Below are 23,422 nucleotides of genomic sequence, written 5' to 3'. Positions count from 1 at the left end.
TTATACACCGAGTAAGCTTGCTTCTTTCACCTCCATAACAAGTGACTTGAGCAGAGGGTACTGAGGACAGGTATCTGCTCTTCTACCTAGGACTGTCTAGAAGGCAGAGGCCCAGCACTGAGAACTCCACGGGGCAGCCGCCATGTGAACACTGCCTGGCCTTCTCCTCACCTGCGCTTCCTGTGTGCTGTCCCGGAAAAAGGTGTTCAGTTGCATCTCTCACATCTCTAAGGTAACGTTAACCTGGTCCTGCCCAGTAAATAAACAGACCATTCTAGATTTCACCTGCATTTTAATAAGAAAAGCACTTATAGAATAGCTTATGCAATCTCAAGCACGGGAAAGAAAACTGGAATGCAACAGTCCTGAACTTGTTGTCTTAATTCTGTTACCAAATAGCAATTGGCCTTGGGAAAGTCATCTAACTTTTCTGGGATTCTGTTTCTTCACCTGCAAAGTGGAGGTCAGGCAAAATTATATCCATTCTCACTTTACTTCCTAGCTCTAATGTTCTAGGATTTTATGGAAGGGTCTACATTTTATAGCTGAGTATTATAGTCTTTCCCCACTGGCTGAACGTAACTTGTTATTCATTTTTCCTTGAGAACAAAATGTGATACTAGTCACTGACACTAGTCTTAGGTAGCACTTATGACACTCTAGGAAGATTTTATTCCTTTTTAGAGACCTCTGAAGTCTTAGGGGGTCATTTAGAATGTATATCTGTGGTGGGTGTCAGGCATTAAAGTGAGTGATTCAGATACAAAGAATAGGCCTTTATGCTGATGGGTCAGCAGTTGGCTTTCATTGTTTCCGGTTGTCCTTTTTGCAGTGAGTTGGTGACCCTAACCCAGAAGCATGCAGGAAAACAGAGGAACAGAAAGCCTAGGTTACTTCCCAGAATCAGTGCTCAGCTATCTGCTTAAAGAAAGCTGGGGCTTTTCTTTAGAGTTGCACATCCCTTACTGGAGAGGCAGGCGTTCATCAGAGTACGGAGTGGGATCTGAAGCCACATGGCCTGGACTGAATCTTGATTCTGTCAAGTTAGCTGTGTGAACTTGAGCAAGTCGACAAACCCAAATTTCTCATTTATAAAATGAAGATAATACTGCCTGCCTCATAGGGCTGTTACATGGATTCGGTGCCTTAATTTAGAGCATTTACAACATTACCTGGTACATAGTAAACATTATCTATGTTAAATGATATTATTATTATTACTTGTCTGAAAATGACTACTGGAAATTTGAAGACAAATACTTTATTTGAAGAGAAATACTTTATTCCTTACTTGTGAGTAAGCATCAGAAGAGCAAGCATCCTCTTATTTGTTTCTTGAGTTCTTCCTAAGGGCAGACCACAGCTTAGCCAGCTCATCGGGTCTCCTGTACCTCCAGGGCCCCTGCCCAGAAACATCATTAGGATGGAGAGCTCCTTACCCCTGCAGAAGTTTAGGACCTAAGTCCCTGCATTCCTGGCCTCCGCAACCCACCGCTGGGCTTCTCCCTGCAGCTCAGGACCACCATCCTTTTCCCTGCTGTCATTGCTGACCTCTGCACTCTCCACCACCAGAAACCTCCTCCCTTTTCTTGTCCCACTCCGTGTTGCTGAGACCAGTGCTGAAGGGAAAGTTTCTGTTAGAGCTCCATCCTCTCTTGGGCACCAATCCTAAGGTTCAGCTTCCCAGGCAGGAGTTTGTCTAACTCCCTGCAAAGCAGAAAGTCCGCAGGGTCACCATTTACCAGTGTGTTGGTCCAGGATCTTTCTATGCACAACTGGAGGCCTTGTAATGCAGGCACCAATCTTGAAAAGACCAATGCACTATTTCTTGTATTCCATCCAAAATGGTCTGCCTCTGAGCCAAAACGGCAATGTATTGTTGCTTACAGCAGGAGTAAAAAATACACACAAGAGACTCAGCTAGCTTTGGTTGCAACCACCAACTGATGGTCATGGTAAAAGTCCAAAGGCAAAGTCCCACTGGGTATTTTTACCGACTCTCAGGAATCACCACCATCAGAGTGAATATCCTCCAAAGCACCCACTTACGGTCACCTGCATATGATGTTTTGTCTGAGACTGTACACACAGCATTTGAGTGAGCGATGACCTCTGCCTTCTAAAAAGTTGCAAAGTCTGATGCACATAAAACTACAGCAATACAGGTATTTCCCCAATGGAGTTGGGAATTCATACTTTCTGGTTATTATCTGCAAAACTCTTTAAAAAGGTTACCCAATGATGTATGTGTGCACGTGTGTGTGCCCACACATGCACCTGTGTGGTAGATGGTGAGGACAGGAGGTTTCAGTTTTGACCATGTGTGCACTAATACAGAATAGGGGTGACTATAATAGATGTGTGATTTTTACTACATGTAAATAAAACAAGATCTGCAGGCAAACCGGGACTCATCTGGCTCATATCCCATTCCCACTAATAACATTACAAAGAAAATTTCAGGGTAATAACTAATGTTCTTTCTTCAGCAAATATATAAGATGATTCAGGTATAAATGAAGAACTTGATGAACTTGCTGAGATATAATTTGATATTTATATATTATACATAACACACATATACTACTTTAGCTAAATGAGAAATGTATAGACATATTCTTCGCTCCTTTATTTATCAAATACTTAGTAAAAAATGGGAAAAGTAACATTTCAAACTCGTCAAATTTCTGACTGGTAAGTTAAACGGTTACATTGTTTAGACAGTGCCTTATTCGAAGATGTTAAGTCTGCCCCATCACAGGCACCGCAGACATCCTAGCCTCAATCTTCTCCCCATTCGTACAGATTGGTCTATTTCTGCATAGTGTTTTATTGTTGTCAAGGTCATATGACTACTAGTCAACAAAGCTGGGATTAGAATACAAGTGTCGAACTCATTCGATTGCTCTTTCCACTTTACCACTCTACATTTAGCAGAGGATTCAGTGCAAAAGAAATTAAGTAAATGAGCTAGTTGATATCAGGTCTAAATCTGGAAATGACTTAATTTTTGAGAGTCTACACTATCCTCGAGGACTAATGAATATCCAAAACCAGGGACAGAGTCAAAGTGAAGGTAGGGCAGAGGGAACATATGCCCTCAGGCACCGGCATATGGAGGCCCCAAGAATATGTGAGCTTTTGCAAATTCCAATGCCGAAACTATGATACTCAGGGAGAGGAAAAGTGCCAATTCCCCCTGGGCACCATTTTCCCTCACTACACCATTCACTGGTTAAAACCTAATGCGGCTCCCTACAAAGGTCAGCTCCATGTCAGGCCAGGCCGATCAGGCACCTGGAACCCAACCCAGCCTCAGGACTCTGGCTAGGTGGAGCCAGTGGGTTTCTGGTCCTGTCTTTAAGTGGTGGAGAGTTCAGGGTCCCTAAAGATTGCACCACACATGGAGTCTCAGGGTCTAAGGATTTTCCTGTTCTCATCAGTGCTCCTGTCTTACTGTGCTGAAGTCCCCATTAAGAGTGACTGTGAGGACCATACGGACAGGGCCGCTTTCTGCGAACTCACTCAGCTCCCACAGACCTCTGAGTCCCGCACAAGAACACACATTCTGTGGAATTCTTCTGGCTGTGTTACGTCAGGACTTGAGCCTCAGTCTTGCTTGGGAACTTGTGTCTTCGCCTTGATTTAGTGTGGCTCCTTCTTGCCTATCTCGTCTATGACAATTTTCCCAGCATGGGGCCCTTGGCTTGTTTCAGCCCTGGCAGTTTGGCATAATGTACAAACTTATTTCTCAGGGGATACCGATCTGGACAATTTAGCTTTATTTGGGAGACCCAGCCCTTAGAGGTTAAAACTTTCCTGTGTCTTTTTTTAAACAGGACATTTCTTTATGAAGCTTCCTAGCCTTTAACTCATTAACATTAAAAATCGAGTAACACTTTATTGTGGCAGATACCAAAGCCTCACAGGGTTTCTTAATTTTCAGTTCCAATCTCCCCTGCCCAGACACAATCTTTTTACCATCTGTGTCAGGTTAGTTACAAAGCACTGCTATTATTCTGGGCTACACAATGTTGGCCCAACCTACCCGAATACAAGGAATTTTGCTGATTGATTTAGTTATTCTGTTCATATAAATGAATCCAGTTGCACAGCTGTTTTTGATTAGCCAATGTACTGCTGGAGTTATAGACGAATAATTTTATAATGAGCTCAGCAACTACAAGGACAGGAGAAGTGGGGTCTAGTCTCACCTAGAAAAACAAGCAGGGGCACCAAGGGCAGGGGCGTCCCGCAACGCTCCAGGTTTAAATTCCTATCTGCTGTAATTCACTTTTTCCTCTTGATGCAATTCAGCATAACTTACAACTAATGCTCTCAAAGAACCTTTGTCTTCAGACTTTTGGAATCAAGAGGAAAACCCAGCTAGCTTTGTAAGCTTAAAACTCCTTTAAAATTTCCCATCCTTGTATAAGTTTCTGTTTTTCCCATTAAAACACTTATATTTCCTGAGACCATTTCTTAAATAATATACTTTCAGAAGAAAAAAAAATTAAGACCGAAAGGTCTATATTTACAATAAACAGAAAAAAAGATAGAAAGTGCTTTGCTTCCTTTCAATATGGAATGATTACACTCAGTGAACTTAGGCTCAAGTTTTTCCTCCTCAGTTCTAGAAGACAAATCAAATGCATATTAGAAAATTAAGAAAAAGGGGATGAATAACTCAAATGAACCGATTTTTTTAAAAAAAGAAAAGAAAAAGTAAAGAAAGTGACAAGTGCTCCCTAAGGAAATAATTTGAAACAAAACAGGAAAAAGAGATTAGAAAGTTTATATTTCTAAACTGAATTATGCTGGCAAGGATGTGGGGAAACAGATATTGTCAAATTGTGTTAGTAGAACTGAGGATTACTACAACTTTTGGAAAGTAATACCACTTTGGGGACTATGAGAGACAAATTAAAGCTTCTGTATGTTAGCATGGTCAAACTCACATATAAGGATGCTCAGAGAACTACAGTAATACTACAAAATCTAAAACAATCTGGTTAATTAAGCATCCATGATACAATGAGTTTTTTAATTTAGAGAAGATGTCTATGATATTATGTTAAAAAAAATCTTGTGCATATCAAAAAAGGTATCTTTTATAATTATAGCATTATTCACAATAGCCAAGATATGGAAACGACCCAAGTGTTCACCAACAGATGAATGGATAACAAAAACGTGGTATGTACACAGCCAAGAGAAAAAGGAAATCCTGCCATTTGTGACAACACAGATGGATCTTGAGGGTATTATGCTAAGTGAAATAAATCAGACAAAGACAAATACTGTATGATCTCACTTATATGTGGACTCTAAAAAAGCTCAACTTGTTCATAGAAACAGAGAGTAAAATGGTGGTTACCAGGGCCTGAGGAGTAGGAGAACTGGTGAGATATTGGTCAAAAGGGACAAACTTGAAGTTGGAAGATGAATAAGTTCTACGGATCTAATGTACGGCGTTGTGATTATAATTAACAATACTGTATTGTAATGCATACTTGAAAGTTGCTAAGAAACTAGATCTTAAATATTCTCACTACAAAAAAAGAAATGATAATTATATAACATGATGGAGGTGCTAGCTAATGCTTTGGTGGTAATCATATTATAATACATAAGCAAAGCAAATAAATACATTGTATACCTTAAACTTATGCAATGTTATGTATCAATTATATCTTAATAAAAAATCTTGTAGCCTAATGTGTGTATGTTTCTATTTTTAATAGAAAAACTATATATGTGCATGTATATTTGTATATAGTTTCATAAGCAAAGAGAAAGTTGAGGAAGTACTCTGAACTAATAATATTATCTCCAGGGATTATAATTTTAAAGAGGAGAAAAATTAACTTTCCTTTATATACCTTTTTCCTTTCTTTTCTTATTTATATCAAACATACACTTTTCTAATCTGAACAAAATAAAAACTACAATTTAATTTGCAAAAAGTGGTAGAGTCATACTTTCAGCAAAAATTAAGAAGCAAAGACTAGATTACAAAGACTGAGCACCTAGCCTGGTGGTTAACAAACACCTCTTCCTACCTCTATGAGACATGTTGTTTCATCACAGCAAAGTAGAGATGCTGTACAAAAAAATCTGCACAGAAAGGCATTTTATGGTTAACATAATACCATAATACCCTCCCACACAGTCCTTTAATCAACTGAGAATTTTTTCTTTTCCTTCTACCAGTGCCTTATCCAAAAGGGAAAACGAAGGTGGGAATATGTTTAATTAATGAGGTTCTAGCTCCAACACCTTGTAAAATATCACTCAAATAAGCCTTGATTTCTTTCTATCTTTTTTTCCTTTTCCCTCTATCCAGCTTAGCTTATTTCCCAGCAACATTCAAACACAGTTGTGTGGCTCCACACAATTTGAATAACAATCTAATTTTTTAATTTGTCCCTAACAAAAAGTGAAGCTTTTTCTTTAACAGCACTAAAAACACTAGTGGGAAAAAAAACAGTGTTTAATTTTACTCACAAAACCTGAGATTATTTAAACTGACACTTTGGGTTCATTCTTAAATCGTGCAAGGCAATCAAATTCTGGTTCCAGTAGATAAGAACAGGCACTGCTTAAGTAAATTGCTTTACTTTTAAAAGCGTTTAAAAGACTTTGAACTACTTTGCCTTTTTCCAGGCACTCAAAAATCAAATTAGAAATCTCAGTACCATATGAAAACTTGTCTTAGTGTCCCTCGGCCTGCCTTGTGGGACCTGGGAAGGATAACTGGATTAGTCTTCTTTGAGTCTTGCTCTCCATCCCCTTCTCTCTCAATCCATCACCATGGTCCTTCCTGGAAGCCCCTCCCCCAGCATTCACATGTGCTGCTTATGTGACATGGGCCTGTTCAAGAATGCCTCCCCTTTTTTTCTTATATTTCAGGCCGATCTGACTGTCTCCATTATTTAAATATCCATCACTATTACACAAGACTATTGTAGTTAAGACACTGATTTCACTGTTTACATTTTCTGAAAATAAAATAGTTACGGTACATGTTTTCTTAAGATCTTCTTTCAGGTCTACTCTGCGGGGTGGTGGGGAGAGGTGACGGGAGTCTCAGGGTTCCCTGAAATATTATTTGATAACATGTTCAACACTTCAACATTGCATCACTCTAAAATGTGGCCAGATTTCTATGTTGGTTCCTCCCAGGCCTAAATTCTTCATTCAACAGATAAAATCTGCATATGTCTAAAATCTGTATCTTCATATGCTTGGGAGGTTTCAGAAATGGGATGGGGAGACATACAGTTGTTAAAAAGCAAGAATTCAACCAAATGCCCATTTGGTTTGTGTATGCCAATGAAATGACTATATTCTATCACTGAATTGGTTGGTTGTTTGACTTGATTCAGTGGATTGATTGATTGGGCATCATTAGCAACAGCCAACAAGTGAGCTGATGGCCATTGAACTGGCAGTGCAAAACTCTAATGGATGACTGTGGACAACCAATAATGTGCCAATTATATATATGTATATATATATAAATTATATATATGTAATGTTTATATATATAATTTATATATATAAATATATATATAAATACATATGTATACACACACGTATATGTATATGTATATGTATACGTATATGTATATGTATATGCATCCATCCCTACAGGATAATGCCACACAGCAAAATGCAAACAATAACTATATAACACAGTCTCGAATATGTGAGTAGATGGGGTGAGGTGGAAGAAGGAGAATAGGAAAACAACCAACTGTGTTTAGGTGCTATAAAGAGGTAAGGTGTAAACATTACATATATTTAAAGTAATCAAGTATTACTTATAAGAGGAGAAGTATATTTAAATAAGGTAATATGTATTTAAATAATGTAAACATACATAGATATACATTTAAATGGAGTATATAATGCCTATGTAATAAAAATAAAAAGTACATAAAAATAAACTTTTATTTTAAGTTATAAAGACGACTGTCCCAGGCAGCTATTTGGCTCTGAATTTTCCACTTTATTTACAACTTCCTTTCTCCTACAGACACCTATTACCTGATAGAACTATTTATCCCCACAATACAAAAGAGTCTGTGGCAGTTTGAGGGGAAGCTAGTGTCCTTCAATTTTTCTTAAACTTCTTTTTCAGGTTGTGCATTGCCTATTGAGCCAAAGAAAAAGATGGAAAATCCATGGCTGAGAGAGTCCCAACCCTTGTCTACATGGGAATGAACCAGATATAGGTAGTAGATGAGGAATTGTCACTCCTTAGGTTCTACAGTAATAATTCCCACCCTTTCCACAAGAACTCAAAATCTCATTCTTTAGTTATTAAGGTCACTGTTTAATTTGGAAGATACAAAAAAAATAGTATTTAAAGTTAATAGCATTTAAAGTTAATTATGCATAAAAATCATGTCTTATTATACATATCAATCATGGTGAAGAACTACTCTTTGGATGAAATTTGTTTCCCAGCATCTTCAGAAACCAGATACTCTTCTGCAAAACATCAAGATACACTTTCCTCTCATGGAAAATTTGCTCATCTCAAATCTTACAACCAGAGTATCAGAAGTAAACTGCCATCCAACAAACATTAACTCAGAATCTTTTAAACAAGAACCAACTATTTTTGAGAGAATATAAAAATGACTTTTTTAAGTTATTGCTTTGAGAGAGTTGATAAACTAATGAGGTAGAAGAGACACACAGTGATTCGAATACAGGATAGAGTGAATTCTGAGCCATAGGTGAGGCCCAAACAGCTACAGGAATTTACTAAAAGAGGTAGGAATCAGCTTACAGAAAAGAGCACATTTGCCTCTTCTTAAGAAGCATGTTTTTATAACGCTGATTAAAGCTACTAAAGTGAACTGTGCAGTAGATTGTGTCTCCTGTTTATTTTAGCTATATTTTCTTTTTATTGAGTAACAGCGAAGTCTATTATTTTTCTTCTCAACAAGTATTTGTGGCCAATTTGAAGAATCTATTGGATTCAACATCAAGCAAAGACAAGTATCAGTGTGTAAAGAAGCAATGGCAATGTAAAGACATATAAATGAGAATGGAAAAGACCCTACTACATAACAAATAATATTCAACACTGCTGATGGTGACATTAAGGATTATAAATGCAGACTTGGAATCAGATACCCCATGTTTGAATACTAGTTGTGTGGCCTTTGGCAAGTGACCTAACTTCTCTCAGCCTCAGGTTCCACATATATGAGCAGAACCTACCTCACAGGGTTGTGTGACTATTTTAAATGACACATAGTATGTAGTAGTGTTAAGGGAAGAAAGGAAGGAAAAGAGGGAGGGATAGTGGAAGGAAAGAAAGAAGGAATGGGAGATTTTTTAAAAGCTTGGGTCAGATTATAGAAAGCTTTGAAAATCTAATTCACTTAAGTTAATATAACTGAGAGATAAAAGTAAATTAAAAAGAAGAAATTGAGTTACACTGGAAAGATGGCTTATTAGAAGAGAAAAAATATATCCATAGAAAGCAATGCTAAAATGTTATATTTGTATAACATCATAGCAACATGTTTTTACAATATGAACCATGATTACTGAAGCTTCTAAGCTAATGAAATTTGTAGGTAATTGTGTCCCTATTTATTTTAGCTATGTTCTTTTATTGAGTATTAACGAAGTCAATTATTTTTGACTAATGTGAACACTGTAATAATGAGCATGCTTTGCAGGAATCAAAGTTCCCTGACGCTGGGCCATAAGAGAACATAAAAGCAGTGGTACTCCCATCCCATGGGCTTAGTTGCTATACCTGTGACCAAAGCTGTATGGTCTGGGGCAGACAGTCCAACTGGTCACCCTGCATCAACAATGGCTACTGTGTGACTGACACGATGTGTTACCCTGGCACTTTCTAATGACAAAGGTCCAGAAAAGTAGTACATCTTTAGTTTCCTGCCCTTCATCTGTCCTGATAATCACAGCAGGGTAGGCTCCACTGGGTAAGCAGATGCCACAGGCTAGTAGCCATCACCTCCAACCCCAAACTGAGATTATTTTCATGAGAGTCCACCTTCTCGGCTGATCAGAAAATACATGAGGTGACTGATGTGACACCCTCAATAGACTACAGACAGCTAAAGGATTATTAAATGTTAATTTATATAAAAAGCAATTTCTATATTTAGGCTATTTTTGTATTCCCTTATGGAAAGAGGAATATCAATAGTGTTTTACACAAACTGACACTGATAATAACAGCCCACAAACACCGAATAGCAGCACTGTCCTGGATAATCTGCTAAGTGATCCACACCCATGACTTCATCCCACCCTCACACACTATAGGTAGAGGTGATTACTCAGAAATTTCAAAAGACAAAGCTGGGACGGGAGGCAAAATCTGTCCGAAATTCCTGGCCCATGCTTTAACCTTTAGAGAACTCTGCATGTGGTAGCATGTCAGCATCCCTGGGGGGGAGGGCGGGGAAGAGGTTCAAAAGCTAGATTCTTGGGCCTCCCCTCAAGACTTACAGAAACAAGCCTTTATAAGCTTTCAGTCATACCCATGGCTAAGGACTAGCATACTTCGATACTAGTTAAAGTGTGTTGGGAAGAATAACATTACTCAATTATTACTCAAGAAGGTATTCTGGGGGCTTTGGTGAGCCCAGAGTTTTTATTATTTCAAAGCATACACTAAACGGTTAATTATTTTGATCTGTCCTTAACTCCTACAGGGTGAGAAACAGCTGACAAATGTTGGGCTGAGCAAGACAATGAGGCAGAGTGGGAAAGTGTTCACCTGTCACAGAGAGGTGGGACCTGAACTGCTCCTCAATGGGAGAAGTGAAGTTGAAACACAATGTGCATGTGCCTATTAATCTTCCCGTGTCTGGCATATAGTAGAAACTTAATAAATATTTGTTAAATGGGCCAACAAATGAGTGAAGGACCAACTCCCTCCAGCTGGAAGTAATTTCACTTTCCTCTAAATTCTCTGTATTTTTTTTTAAATACCTTATTTACCACATTCTGCCTTGCATTCCTGCTGTTTGAAACCAAATCTCATTTCTACCAGAAGGTAAGTGTTCAGGGGCAAACTCCATCTTTCTCAGCTAGGTCTCTCCCTCTACCCCTAGCACAGGGCACAGCAGTGACCCCTAGTAGGTACCCTCAATGCTGAACGAGTATCTAGCTTAATTCCAAATGTGACTTGATTTGCATATATGGCTCCTGGCTATTCTCAAGGCATAACCCTACCAAGCCTTCCCGCACCATGGAATATTTGTGGATTGTGGGGACACAAGGGTCGAGAGACTTTGTATAGAAGTCATTAGGAGTTTGGCAGACCTCACTGGAGGGCAGGCTTCAGAAGACTATGGCTCTGGGAGAAAGAACCCAAATATCAGTTGTGGAAAAGTAAAGGCTTCATAGCAACAGATAAAAGGAACTTTAGTTTTGTTTTCCTAATGTGCATTGTGGAAATCACATATGTTCCTAAAATTACAACTATGGTTAGGAACACCCTGAAATATCAAAGACAGTGACACAGACCCAGGAATGAATACTTCCCATAAAAAAAAGGGCTCATCCCTGGCTAGAGCACCTGAGACAGTAAATATAAACGATTAGGGTACACACCACCTTCTCTTCACTGCCCCCATCCCATCACTGTAGCTCTTTATCCTGGTTGCGTGTCTGCATGATACCTGAGTGGTTTTTTAATGCCTTGTGTTGTGCTGCTTTTTGCCGTTTCACACCCCGTTATCCCACTTGATCCTCACACTGTATGACATTGAAAGAGCAAACATCATCAACCCCATTTCTTGGATGAGTTAAGTTAGGCTCAAGTTGCATAATAAGAATAAGGATACCAGAAAGTGGTTGAATACAAAGTAGACACTTTGTGAAAGGAACAAACACATGAAAGAAGGCATGAATCTCCAGCTGGAAGTAAATTCATTGTCTCTAAATGTCCCAGAACTTGATTGTATCTTGTTTACAAATCTCTTTGCTCTACATCACAAACCTAAAAGAGTTTATGGGCTTCTCAGGGAGCCAAAGTGATGGCAGAGGTTGGGTAGATCCCCAGGAAAAAGCTGGTATCATTAAAATATTTTAATAACATCTGCAGAGACTAGTCTGCATATTTCCATTCAACAGGTAATGAATGGGGTCCCTACGGGTTGCGGGGCATTTGCTCCATCACAAGCACAACCGAGGGGACGACAGGCAAGTAAAGATACACAACCGGAATAAAAGGCAGTGTTTTGAGCACTGTCTTTTAAAGAGGGATTAAGATGAAAAATGCTGAAGGTATATGCAGGGTTCCCTCACCTCTAGAAGTCAAAAGATGATTCATAAAAACTAAGATAAAAATTTCTTGAAGTTATTTTATCTGTTATAGAAAAAGGCATTTTTGAGGAGGAAAAATATACCAATGACTCAAAATGGAGCTACAATATTGTTTTAAAATTGCCTTTGGAAACTGGCAAAAGAAAATCCACCCAAGGCGGGCTTCCGTCCAGGAGCTCCGCAGCTGCATTGGCTCAAGTCTGGGGTGACACGCCGCCAGTGATTCGGGGTCGAACCGGTGATTATCCAGGGGACAACAGTGACATGCAATTTTCAGAAAAGGGGGCCAAGTCCACCCAATCACGGCTGACAATGTGAGAGGCTTTCCGAACCACTGAGATAAGGCCAGGAGCCCAGGGCCCAGGAGAGGGAGCAGACCTCCGCGACACGCAGGACCAGAAGATCTAGCCAGGTTGGGTTCCTCAGAGACACGCCCTTTGTAAATCTTAACGTTACTCTTAAACAGTTCAAAATCTAACCACCAGTTGAAAATTTGGGTCTCCTAGACTCGGTACTCGATCAGCTGGTTTCTCTTCCACTTGAAACTTTCTTTCTTTTTTTTTTTTTTTTAAGGAAAAGGTAGGGGGAGTGAGGTCGAAGAGAAGCTGTCCGGAAAGTCCGGAGAGGCCCGGAGGAAAAGCTCTGACCCGGGCTGGAAGTGCGTCCAAGGTCAACGCGCTACATCCAGTCGCACGTCTGCAGCGACTGCAGAGCGAGCGGCGGACTGGGGGCGCCCCGCGGGAGGTGGGTTGGGGATACCAAGTTGCACGAAGAAGGCATGAACTGGCCCCGGGGATGCTCGAAAGCGCCCATCGGCCGGAGCCGGGGGAGGCTGCGTCCCCAGCGCATCCCCGCGAAGCCCCCGCGCGGGTAACGACGGCGCGAGCGGCCCCCGGGTGGGCAGGTCCAGGACCGAGCACAGGCGGGAGGCGCCGCGTGTGGGGCCCCGCGGTCCGAGGCGCCTCCGCGCCCCCATCCCCTGGCCGGCGGCCGGCGGCAGGACGCGCGGGCCGCGGGGCCCAGGGGCGCGCCCCTCCCGGGGCCGGGCGCCCGCGGCTCGCAGCGGACGCGGCCCGACGTCCCCGCCGGCCGGCCCGCGCCCGCGGGTGCCAAGCCGCGCTCCGGGGCCCAGCGCCCCACCCCCCGGGGGTTCCAGCAGCGGTGGGGGTCTCCACGGACACCGCCTTGAGGCCCCGCAACCCCCGCAGCGCGTCCCTTACCGCGCAGCGGCTCCGGGCGGCTCCAGCGCCCCGCGGCGCGCCAGGCATTTTTTTCCGGGAAACTTCTCCCCGGTCCGGAGGGCTGAGCCGCCGGGCAGGAAAAGCGCTCAGCGCCGGAGGCCGCGACCATCCGGGAACTTCGCGGAGATGTAAACCCTCCCCCTCGGCCCCGGTCCCCCCACCCCGCGGCCCCGCCACATGTGGACGCGCCGCGAGGCCGCGGCTGGCCCTTGGCCTTCGCCTCTGGGCGCCACGCCCGCTCGGCTGGTTCCTGGGCTCAGCCCCATAGCCTCGGTTTTCCCCAGAGAGGCGTGGTGGGCGTGGGTGAGTAGGAAGCTGTGGCGTGTGTGTTGCTTCGTCCCCAACCCTTGCGCAGTGAGGGGACACAACGGCTTTTGCAGAGCAGAGGGTAACGAAAGGGTGTCCAAGGCCGCTTTCCCCCAAAGACTGCACCCTTTTCAGCTTCCGCTGCTGGGGCGCCCCTTCCCCTGAAAGCCTTGTCCCATTGCTTTCTCCTCTGTTCTCAAAAGAGAGGGTCCAGTTTTAAGACACCTTAAGTTCAAATGGATTTTTAAAATGGAATGGAACCCACTGTTAACCTAAAAATAAAAGACCAATGTAAGAGGAAACAAGCATTTTTTTGAGATCCAAAAGAATAGCAATTTGGGAAGCACTGATTAAGACAGAAACCCAAACAGTGTTTCCACTCCGGGGGGTGAAGGCAAGGGCTTTTTATGAGAAAAGAAAGGGGAATAATTGCATGAATAGAAAAAAAAAAAAAGGCATTTCTATTGGTGTCCATAAGTCAAGTGAAGAATTTCAATAGGTGCAAATAGGCCGAGTTATTCTTTGGCTATACGTGGTGATGCTGATTCTAAAGACTGTCTTTAATTTTCAGTCTGGTAGTCAGAATGTCTGCTATTCAGTTAGCTTTGTAAAGAGTTGTTTGGAATACAATGTTGGTTTGACCTAGTCTAAAGGTTATTTTGCCAAATTTAAACATTCCAAAGCTTTGAGGAATAAGATGTGCAAGGCAGTTCCCCTGGGGTGGCAGCTCTGATTCCATTTTCAGATGTATCCATTTATATTATTTTTTACATTTCTCCCTTTTGATCAAGATCGTTCCCTGAAAGCATCTCTGATTAACCATCAGAAAGCAACACTGATCAGTTATTGAAAGCGTCATTGGTCCCCCATTGCTGGGAAGGCTCGTTCCTGGTATGTCATGTCCCATGTAGGAGGGAATATTGTTTCCTTAGGAGCCTTGGGCCACATTGGAGCAAAAATCCCAGAACAGAGGAAGACTTTCCTGTTATGTTCCTTTTAAGGACAAACATTTTCTGAAGTTTTTTGAAGTTTCTCATATGAAGTCTCATAAGCCTTAGTAATCATCTCAAAATGTTAAGCCATCATTACCTGAGTGGTGTCTTTATATATCAGCTATGCAAAACAAAGTTTTATAACAACAAAAATTTCTATAATAACAAAATAGTAAATTCAATTTGGAGAATAAATATGAACGAGGAGGCAATACCTGAGGACAACCAGCTGCAGATCTCAAAGAACTGTGGTTGTCAGTGGGCATCGTATTTGATCATTTAGTTTGTGCCTGGATTTTATCTAGTTCTATCTCAACTTCACTAGAGGTGTTTTATCCAAGTGCAAAAAGAGATATTAACAATAGAGCAAAACCCATCTTGTTCAGCTAAGATAGGGTCAAGAGCAACTCTGTTGTTTACTACAACTTGAGCATGGATCTAAAGATTTTTTTCTTGGGCAGCTATTGCTTTGGTGATATATCTAGCAATTTCTTCTAAGGTTTTGATAAGTACCTAATTATGTGTTCATTCACTGCAACATCAGCCCAAGGAAAAAGTATTCTTTCAAACTTGACCTTCAGTTGGGTTGACTTCACCAGGTATTGGAAACCCTTAACTATGTGTGCAGTGAGTTGGATGTTTTGACCTGTGAAGTAGGTTTAAAGGTAATGCCCATTATCTTGGCAAGCAGAAATTAAGAGGAAAAAGGAAACAATAACTATTATAGTGAGCACTTAGTCTCTCATATTAATTGTGAGATAGGAAGGAACTAAAATAAGAAAAAATGAAAAATAAAGGTTTAGAGTATATAAGCCTGGTCCAGAATCTTGGGTTAGCCGTCCACAACAGATGCTGTTTGATTCACTTCCTAGTAATTTTTAATTTCAAATCCTCTGTTGGTTGAGCAGTCCAGTTGGGTGCAGGAACTTTCTTTAAATGGGAAACGTGAGTCCAAGAGTCAACACCTTTAAATTTGGCAGCCCACAGAATAGTTAAAGGTATCTAATATGGTCCTGTCTAGCTTCATTAAAAGTCCTTCTTAAGTGTCTTTTCTAATATATGTAATCACCTGGTTGTAAATTGTAGTGTTTAATTTCTTTCTTTCCTTTATTTAAGTGGGTATCAAAAGCAGATAAAGCTAAATGTATAGGTCAAACTATAATGAGGAAGTGAAAGCTCATGTTTACCAAATGGGGCAGATTTGTAGAAGAATTGTAGATGTCAGGGTTGAAGTTTGAAATGTCACTGATGATATCATCGGTTGTTCAGGTAAATTTTCCAAATGGCTTATACAGCATCAGGCAAAAAGACTTTCTAAATATGAGTTATTGTGACAATTTCTCTGAAGTTTATATTCAAATAGTTTATGTTTATTTTAGTAGGATAAAGGAAAAAATTTCCCTTTATCTGGAAAACAAAGATCAAAAGAATCAGTGGTATTGGTGTATCAGATAAAAAGTCACAAATTATAATCATCCTCATCAGTTCATTCTGTCCCATGTTATTAATTCTTGTTGATCTCGATCTTTTCTTTGAGCAGCTTTATGAATCCAGTTTTCACTTAGAGTTCTGCAGATCCAAACCCAGTTAATGGTATGGTCTGAAAGTTTACCAGAAACCTGTATTTTAGAGTAAGTGCCAAAGTCTTCTCCATAAATCCCTCTGAAGATGAAACGTATTTGCAAAAGCATCAGAGTAAGACAGTGACTCCCTGTAAATGACAAAGACAAAATGACAGGGTTAAAGGTCTGACTGCAATGCAATTGACAAATTTCCTTTGCTCTGCAACACAATATTTTAAGATAACAACTAGAATTACAAATGAAAACATTATATCAAGACGTTATAGATTTTTAGAAATTTTATATATAATTTTTAGAACATTTATTTTAATAACGATAAAGATGCATATAAATACAACACAATTATTATTTCTTATTTGACAATGCTTTTCATGTAATTTTGGGATATCAATTAGGCCTAATTAATTTAATTTCTCTGAGAGAGAGAGAGAGAGAGAGAGAGAGAGAGAGAGAGAGAGAGAGAAGGAGAGAGAGAGAGAGAGAGGGAGAGAGAGAGATATCCTTGAAATGTTTCAGGAATCCTTCTTAAAAACCCCAAAGTTATTTTTAGATTAGAAAAGACTCTAGTTTTTCAATTTTGGGAAGTTTGTTCATATATATATAAAGTTTTAAAACACTTGGTCAAATAGGATGGGATCATAGGTCACTGTGAAACAATGTCTAGTTATCTGTCCAACCATGATGACAAAGACTTTGTAGTCAAATACAGAAAGTTAAACAGTTGTAAGCAAAATTTAGCTCCTTTAAAATTAAGAAGACTCGATTTACCTAAGAAAACAAAAACTTCATAATAAAGAACCCAGGAAATCATTTTTAAAAAAACACATAATCTTTGCTTTCCCTTTATAATCTCTTAATAAGTGCATATCAATAGTACACAAAAACTTTGTCTTTTTAGCAGATCAAAAAACATTAAGTCTAGTTTCACTAAATATTAATATCAAAGCTTATACTGAATTTATTTAATCTTATCCAGCTTGATCACACATAAAATTTTCTTTCTCAAGATCTCTTGTTCTCTTACCCATTCAGTAATAAGGCCAAACCATTTTCTTTTAAATTCCCTCAAAAAAATGTATCTCCATACCTTATACCTATTACTGAAAACATATTATTTTTCTATCATCTTATTTAAAATTTTTAACCCTTGAAATCTTAATTTCTAGTGAAAACTAAAAGGGAAGCAATTTTGAGTAGTCATTAGCATTCTATAGATTGGCAAACCTCCACATACATTTCATAACCTCTAGAAACATATTTTATTTGCTTCCTCAACAATGCACAACACATTTTTATTAACGAATTTAAACTTATCTTTTAGTTTCTCTGTAATAGAAAGCCCAAAGTTGGTAAACTTAGACTTACTTTGCAATTAATGTTTTAGTATATTATCTTATTTGGAAATGATTTAAATATTCAATAAATTTCTATCATTTAATTTAGCTAGCAAAACTTGAAAGCTTCAACCTACCAGATTTTGGGAAACTATTCTTAAGTACATATAACACATATAATTATTGCTAAAAAATTTCACCAAAAAACCTTTTATTTCACTTACATCTATTTAATTTATTAGTTCTTAACAATTAGGTTTTGATTACTTATGGAAATTTTACCATACTGAGTTATATTTCTTGCTGACATATTTGTAAGCCTAAGCATAATAGCATTATATTTAATACAAATAGCTCTAAAGACATACTTTTTAAAATTAGCTTTAATACCAAATATTTCCCAGAACCTGAAAACATTTGAGTTAATTTCTATAATATTTCTTAATTCATATAAGTGCTTAGTTTCTTTAAATCAATTAAACAGAGCTCTCTACAGAACCAATTTTAGTAATATTCTCTGGAGGTAAATATACATACACACATACAGACAGAGACCTGATAGTTCTTTTTAAAATGTCAGCCATGAGACAGGTACAATAATGCAAAACCCACTAATTTATAACTCATTAAAAATTAAGTTTAATCGTTTAGATGGCTAAGACTTTTACTGTTTCAGATAAGAATTTTAATGTTTGTATTTGTCTCTGACAATATTTAAGGATGCTGAGGGATTGCTTAGGCAAAGAGAACCTTTCAGGAGCTTGTGCTTTTAAAAGTTCTCCTCTCAATTTGTTTTCCCTTTGATTTGCTCCGTCATAAGCAGTCGTAGACTGTTTATATTCCTGATTAACTATACAGGAAGGCCTGGTGAGTTGTTGAGGAGGCTTTAAAAAAATTCTATCAGACTTTTAATACTACCAAATTTCTGAGTATAAGGTTACTAAATTCTTTACATTATCTTGTCAGGTCTCAGGCGGGACAAATAGTAAATATTTTGGACAATATAAAACAATTATGTGGACCCAAGAAGGTGCAAAGTTTATTACCTTCCAGAGTCATTCTCTCTGATAGCTGCAAGAAAAAACTGGGAGCCTGTCTGTCCCAAGGCAAGCAGAAAACCAAGCCAAGCCCTTAGAACACAAAAGAAGGCAGTAGCTATTCCTAGGAGAGAAAGGATAAAAAAACAGTTGGTCTTAAACTCTTGTTTTAGGCACCTCTTTTACCTTTATTTTTTTTTTATTAGCCTTTTATAAGACTCTCGCTTTTAAGTGCTTAAATTAAAATTAAAATTAAGACTCTGCTCAGATTGCCAAAGTTTCTTTAAGGATCCTTTTAGAGAATTTTTTTTTTTTGTCATTTTGTCTTTTAGAGACTTCTACATATCAGTCAAGGAGTGCATTAGTTTGTCCTCAAGAAATTTGGAATCCTTTCTTTAAAGGAAGGCCCTTGAGATAAACGTGAAGGCCCTTGAGATAAACGTGAAGGCCCTTGAGATAAACGTAAAGGTTTTCCTGACTGCCCATTAGAGTTTTAAATTATTTTTGCTAAATGGCCCATTTTATTAAAAAAGCAGAAGACCCCAGACCAACATTTTTATACATATAAATTGCTAAGTTTCCAAAGAAGGAACTTTTTGGGGAACGTTTAGAGGGTGAAGGTCCCATGTTCAAGACAAATTCCATGAATGCTGTTATGGCTGGACAAAAAGTCAAAAGAGATGTTAATCAAAAGCTGCAGGTAGCTCATCCGCCAGATGCACACTGGTACCTGCCCTTTCTGGAGAGCAGGGATCAAAAGGCAATTTTCAGGATAAAAGTAAAATTCTGTTGTTGTTTATTATTATTATTATATGCACTTTAATGGCTTTAGCTAAACCTTGGGTTTCTTGGAGCCAGACTAATATCTAAGAGGGATGGATGTGCCATGGGGTTGGAGAGTGTGTGTGCTTTTTTTTCCCTCATTGCACAGAATTTTTCTTGAGATTTTTGCTGTCAATCTAACCTGTTCCATGACCAGCTTATCCTATCATGGGAGCCTTTGCTTGAGGTGGCAGGCACCCTAAATGACTCTTAAACGTTTGACCCATGCCCACCATTTTGTGCCTTTGGCTTCCAAGACTCCCTTAGCATTAGCTTTTACCTCATGTGCATGTAACCCACAGTAAAGTTTGTTTATATAGAGCTGGTTTGGTGAGATCTGCAACATGTCAGATTGTAGAGGCTGGCCAGGACAACAGGTTTATAGGATTCATGCCTGTGTCCTCCCCTATTAAATCTTTTTCTTGTGACAACAATACAGCAGACAAAGAAAAGGCAAGGAAACAAAAGAAAAACTGAACACTACAAGATGAGTACTTACCCACCAGAGAACAATTCATATGAGCTGTTCATCCTGGAGGGCAATTTTTACAAGCATAAGAGCTATGATAAGTCCGTCTTGAAATAAGATTTTTTTTTTTTCTCATGTATTAGCAAGTCATGAGTTTCTCAAATCCTAGGAAACTTTTCATTGGTGAAGGAGATTTTCCAATGGGGGTGGGGGGGAACCTCTCATACAGTAGCAAACACCCATAGTAGCAGCTGCATGGCAGCACTGGGATAATTACCCTGGGGCAATCACCCTCCTTGATAGGGGAAACCCCTTCCAATCCCAAATAAATGGGCTGACCTCAATCTAAAAGGAGGAAGGTCCCATCCCAAGAGGGCTTTATGGTTGGGGAGGCTGAAGTTCGTGGAAGTGGTGAATGCAAAAGAGGCTCTGTAGGCTGTACCTGATTCCTAGGATGCTGGTTTATGAAGGTGAGGCCACTTTATGGTCCCACTTCTGACACCAGATATGTTAACCTAAATATAAAAAGGCCAAAGTGGGAGGCAACAAGCATTTATTTGAGATCTAGAAGAATAGCTATTTGGGAAGCACTGATTCAGGCAAAAATCCAAATAGTTTTCGGATTTAGAGGGCGAGGGCAAGGGGTTTTTATGAGAAAGGGAAGGAGAATTATATGAATAGGAAAAAAAAGGCATTTTTATTGGTGTTAGTTAGTCAAGAGAAGAATTTATTTCAATAGGTGCAAATAGGCTGAGTTGTTTTTTAGCAATACATGGTGATGCGAATTCTAGAGAATGTCTTTAATTTTTAGTCTGGTAGTCAGAATGTCTGCTTTCCTATTAGCTTTGCAAACAGTTATTCGGAATACAATGTTGGTTTGGCACAGTCCAAAGGTTATTTTGCCCAGTTTAAACATTCCAAAGTTTGAAGGAGCAAGGCAGTTCCTCTGGGATGGCAACTCTGACTCCATTTTTAAGTGGTTCTGTTTATATTATGTTTCATACCACAGAGGCCCAAGGTCTCTACGTGCATCTATCTTCCTGCCCACTCTGTGAAAAGATGCCACTTCTGCCCACAAATAGGTTGGGATTCTTTGAGTAGTTTGTACTTTGCAACTAATGGGGGTACATTTCTCATCAGCCGCCTACATCCTCAAATACAGTAACATCAACAACAAATATTTGGAGAAAGCTGAGGTTGTGCTAGAGCTGTTATTATCAGGCTCTGACCAGCTCTGAAATCTTCCACCTCCTGGCCACAAGGAAAAGTTAACACTCACCAAGACAACAAAGATATTAGAATGTGTGTGTTTGAAAGAACAAGTTACAATCAGAATAATAACCATTTAATCATATTGCTTAAATACCTAGGCTGTGGATCCCTTTGAACAAAAAAAGAAAAGGTGGGAATATGTATACTTTAGAATTGATGTCAGAGGCTGAGAAAGTTACTCATCCTTGACTTCAGGCTGTCTCTGCTCCTACATCATTCCCAAGTGCACAGTTGTACCTTGGCATGCTCTTAACAGATACGATAACCCTTCTGGGAAGGAAATTTAGTAACATAGGTAAACTCTTCCCAATGACAAATTTTTGTTTCTAAATGTGTACCCATCTTTTAAAAGTTATATATATATATATTTGCCCTTCTTTTTAATTTATTTCTATGGTACTATGTGTATGTTATGATTTATATAAAATGAAGACAAGTGATTTTATACACCAGTATATATATTATTCCAGACTTGAAAATAGATCAATAGCACTTATCACAGTGTGGCATGGAAGTTAAGCCCAGGAGCTACCTGGTTTCCTTGCTAGCTTTCTAAGCCTCAATTTTTGCTTTAGTCAAAATTCAGTCAAATAGGAATAACAATAGTTCCTACCTGCTAGGATTGTCGTAAGGAGCAAATCTGTAGTGATAATCTCTCTAAATATGAGCAGTGTAGTGGCATACAAGTAGAGCAGGAATCTTAACTAATCTTTAATTCCCAGAGCTCCTGACACTGTTTAAGAAATTGATTAAATATTTGTTAAGATAAGAACTGTCTTGAATTTATGTCTTTCAAAAATTCATGTAAATTTTTTATATTAGTATAGATAAAAGAAAATTAGGAAGGTAAAATACATTCCCCTCCCATTGTTTCATCATTGGAAGCCAAAAATAAATGGTGTTCTGAATTGTCCACTGTTTTAAATCACTTATAAAGCCAGTCATCAGTTGTCCAGAATGACCCTGGCTCTTCCTCTTCAGACCCAACACTTCCATCCAATAAAGACAAAATCTGAATAGGATTTTATCAGTAGTAATTATCTAGTTTCAATGAAGAACTATGTTTATGTAAGATAGTACATCGAAACTTTTTTCACTATTTTTGCAACTTAATTGTAAGTTAAATAATTTCAAGCTGAAAAAAGTTTAGAAATTTTTTTAATAAAAAAAAATCAGAGCCTTAAATTCTATAGAAGATACCTTCTTCCCTTGGGTGATGCCACATCATACCTTAAGATTAAGATATTGAATGAAGTTAGTAGCAGGTGAAGGTATTATGTTAAATCTTTGCAGTCATGTACACTTTAACATGAATGAGTGAACAAGACAAATGGCTTCTTGAATGCTAATTGAAGACAAAGGCTAGAAATATTATAATTATCTTGGCAAAGCTAGAGTAGGGAGGGAGATAGAAAGACATTGAGACTAGCAAAATTGAGATGTATTTATCAGAGCACAATGTTAGTAAATACATATTTGCTTACTGTTTCATAGCTACCATTTTGGGGCTCATCCTGACCTCTAAACTAGCCCTATGGTGCCTTAGAACTTCTCCTCCTATAACAGACTACTTGTTAATTGAATTGGTTGTTAAATGCCTGTCTTCTCCCATAGACAGTAGACCCAGTTTGTGGGGAGGGGAATGCAAAAGGATCTGCCTGCCTGGTTCCCCACCGTATTTCCAGCACCTGGCACGTTCTTAGTACTCATTACCACTTGATGAATGAATGCTAAGCACCAAGCTAGGCCCTTTTACATATAGTGTCTTATTTAATTCTCACAAAAACTTTGTGGAATAGATCTGTGTCCTCATTTTACAGATGAGGAAACTAACTTGAAGAGCTTAGGTAACCTGCCCAAGGTCACTCAGTTTGTGAACTTCAGAATCCAGATTGTTTTAACACTGATACCCTTGCTGTAACTACTATGCATACTGCCTCTTGACTTTACTTCCTGCGTCCGTTCCACCTCTGAGCTTCTGCTGGTGTGAATGACCTGAATTGACTAGCATCCAGATTCCTTGGTGCCAAATA

At 39.2% G+C, this 23,422-nt stretch overlaps 1 protein-coding gene across 1 annotated transcript in view; it reads right to left on the bottom strand.

Annotated features, from left to right (window-relative positions):
- WIPF1 (WAS/WASL interacting protein family member 1) overlaps nucleotides 1–13,713 on the bottom strand; it is a 106,893-nt gene extending 93,180 nt beyond the window's left edge. The window contains exon 1 of the mRNA XM_016134811.2: nucleotides 13,554–13,713. The gene's annotated coding sequence lies outside the window, so the exon portion shown is untranslated. The remainder of the gene's footprint in view (nucleotides 1–13,553) is intronic.
- Nucleotides 13,714–23,422: the final 9,709 nt, after the last annotated feature.

This window comes from Rousettus aegyptiacus, unplaced genomic scaffold, assembly GCF_014176215.1.
Source record: "Rousettus aegyptiacus isolate mRouAeg1 unplaced genomic scaffold, mRouAeg1.p scaffold_m13_p_2, whole genome shotgun sequence".
Lineage (NCBI taxonomy): Eukaryota > Metazoa > Chordata > Mammalia > Chiroptera > Pteropodidae > Rousettus > Rousettus aegyptiacus.
Note: the sequence above shows the minus strand (reverse complement) of the source record. Positions and strands in the feature narration are given on the sequence as shown.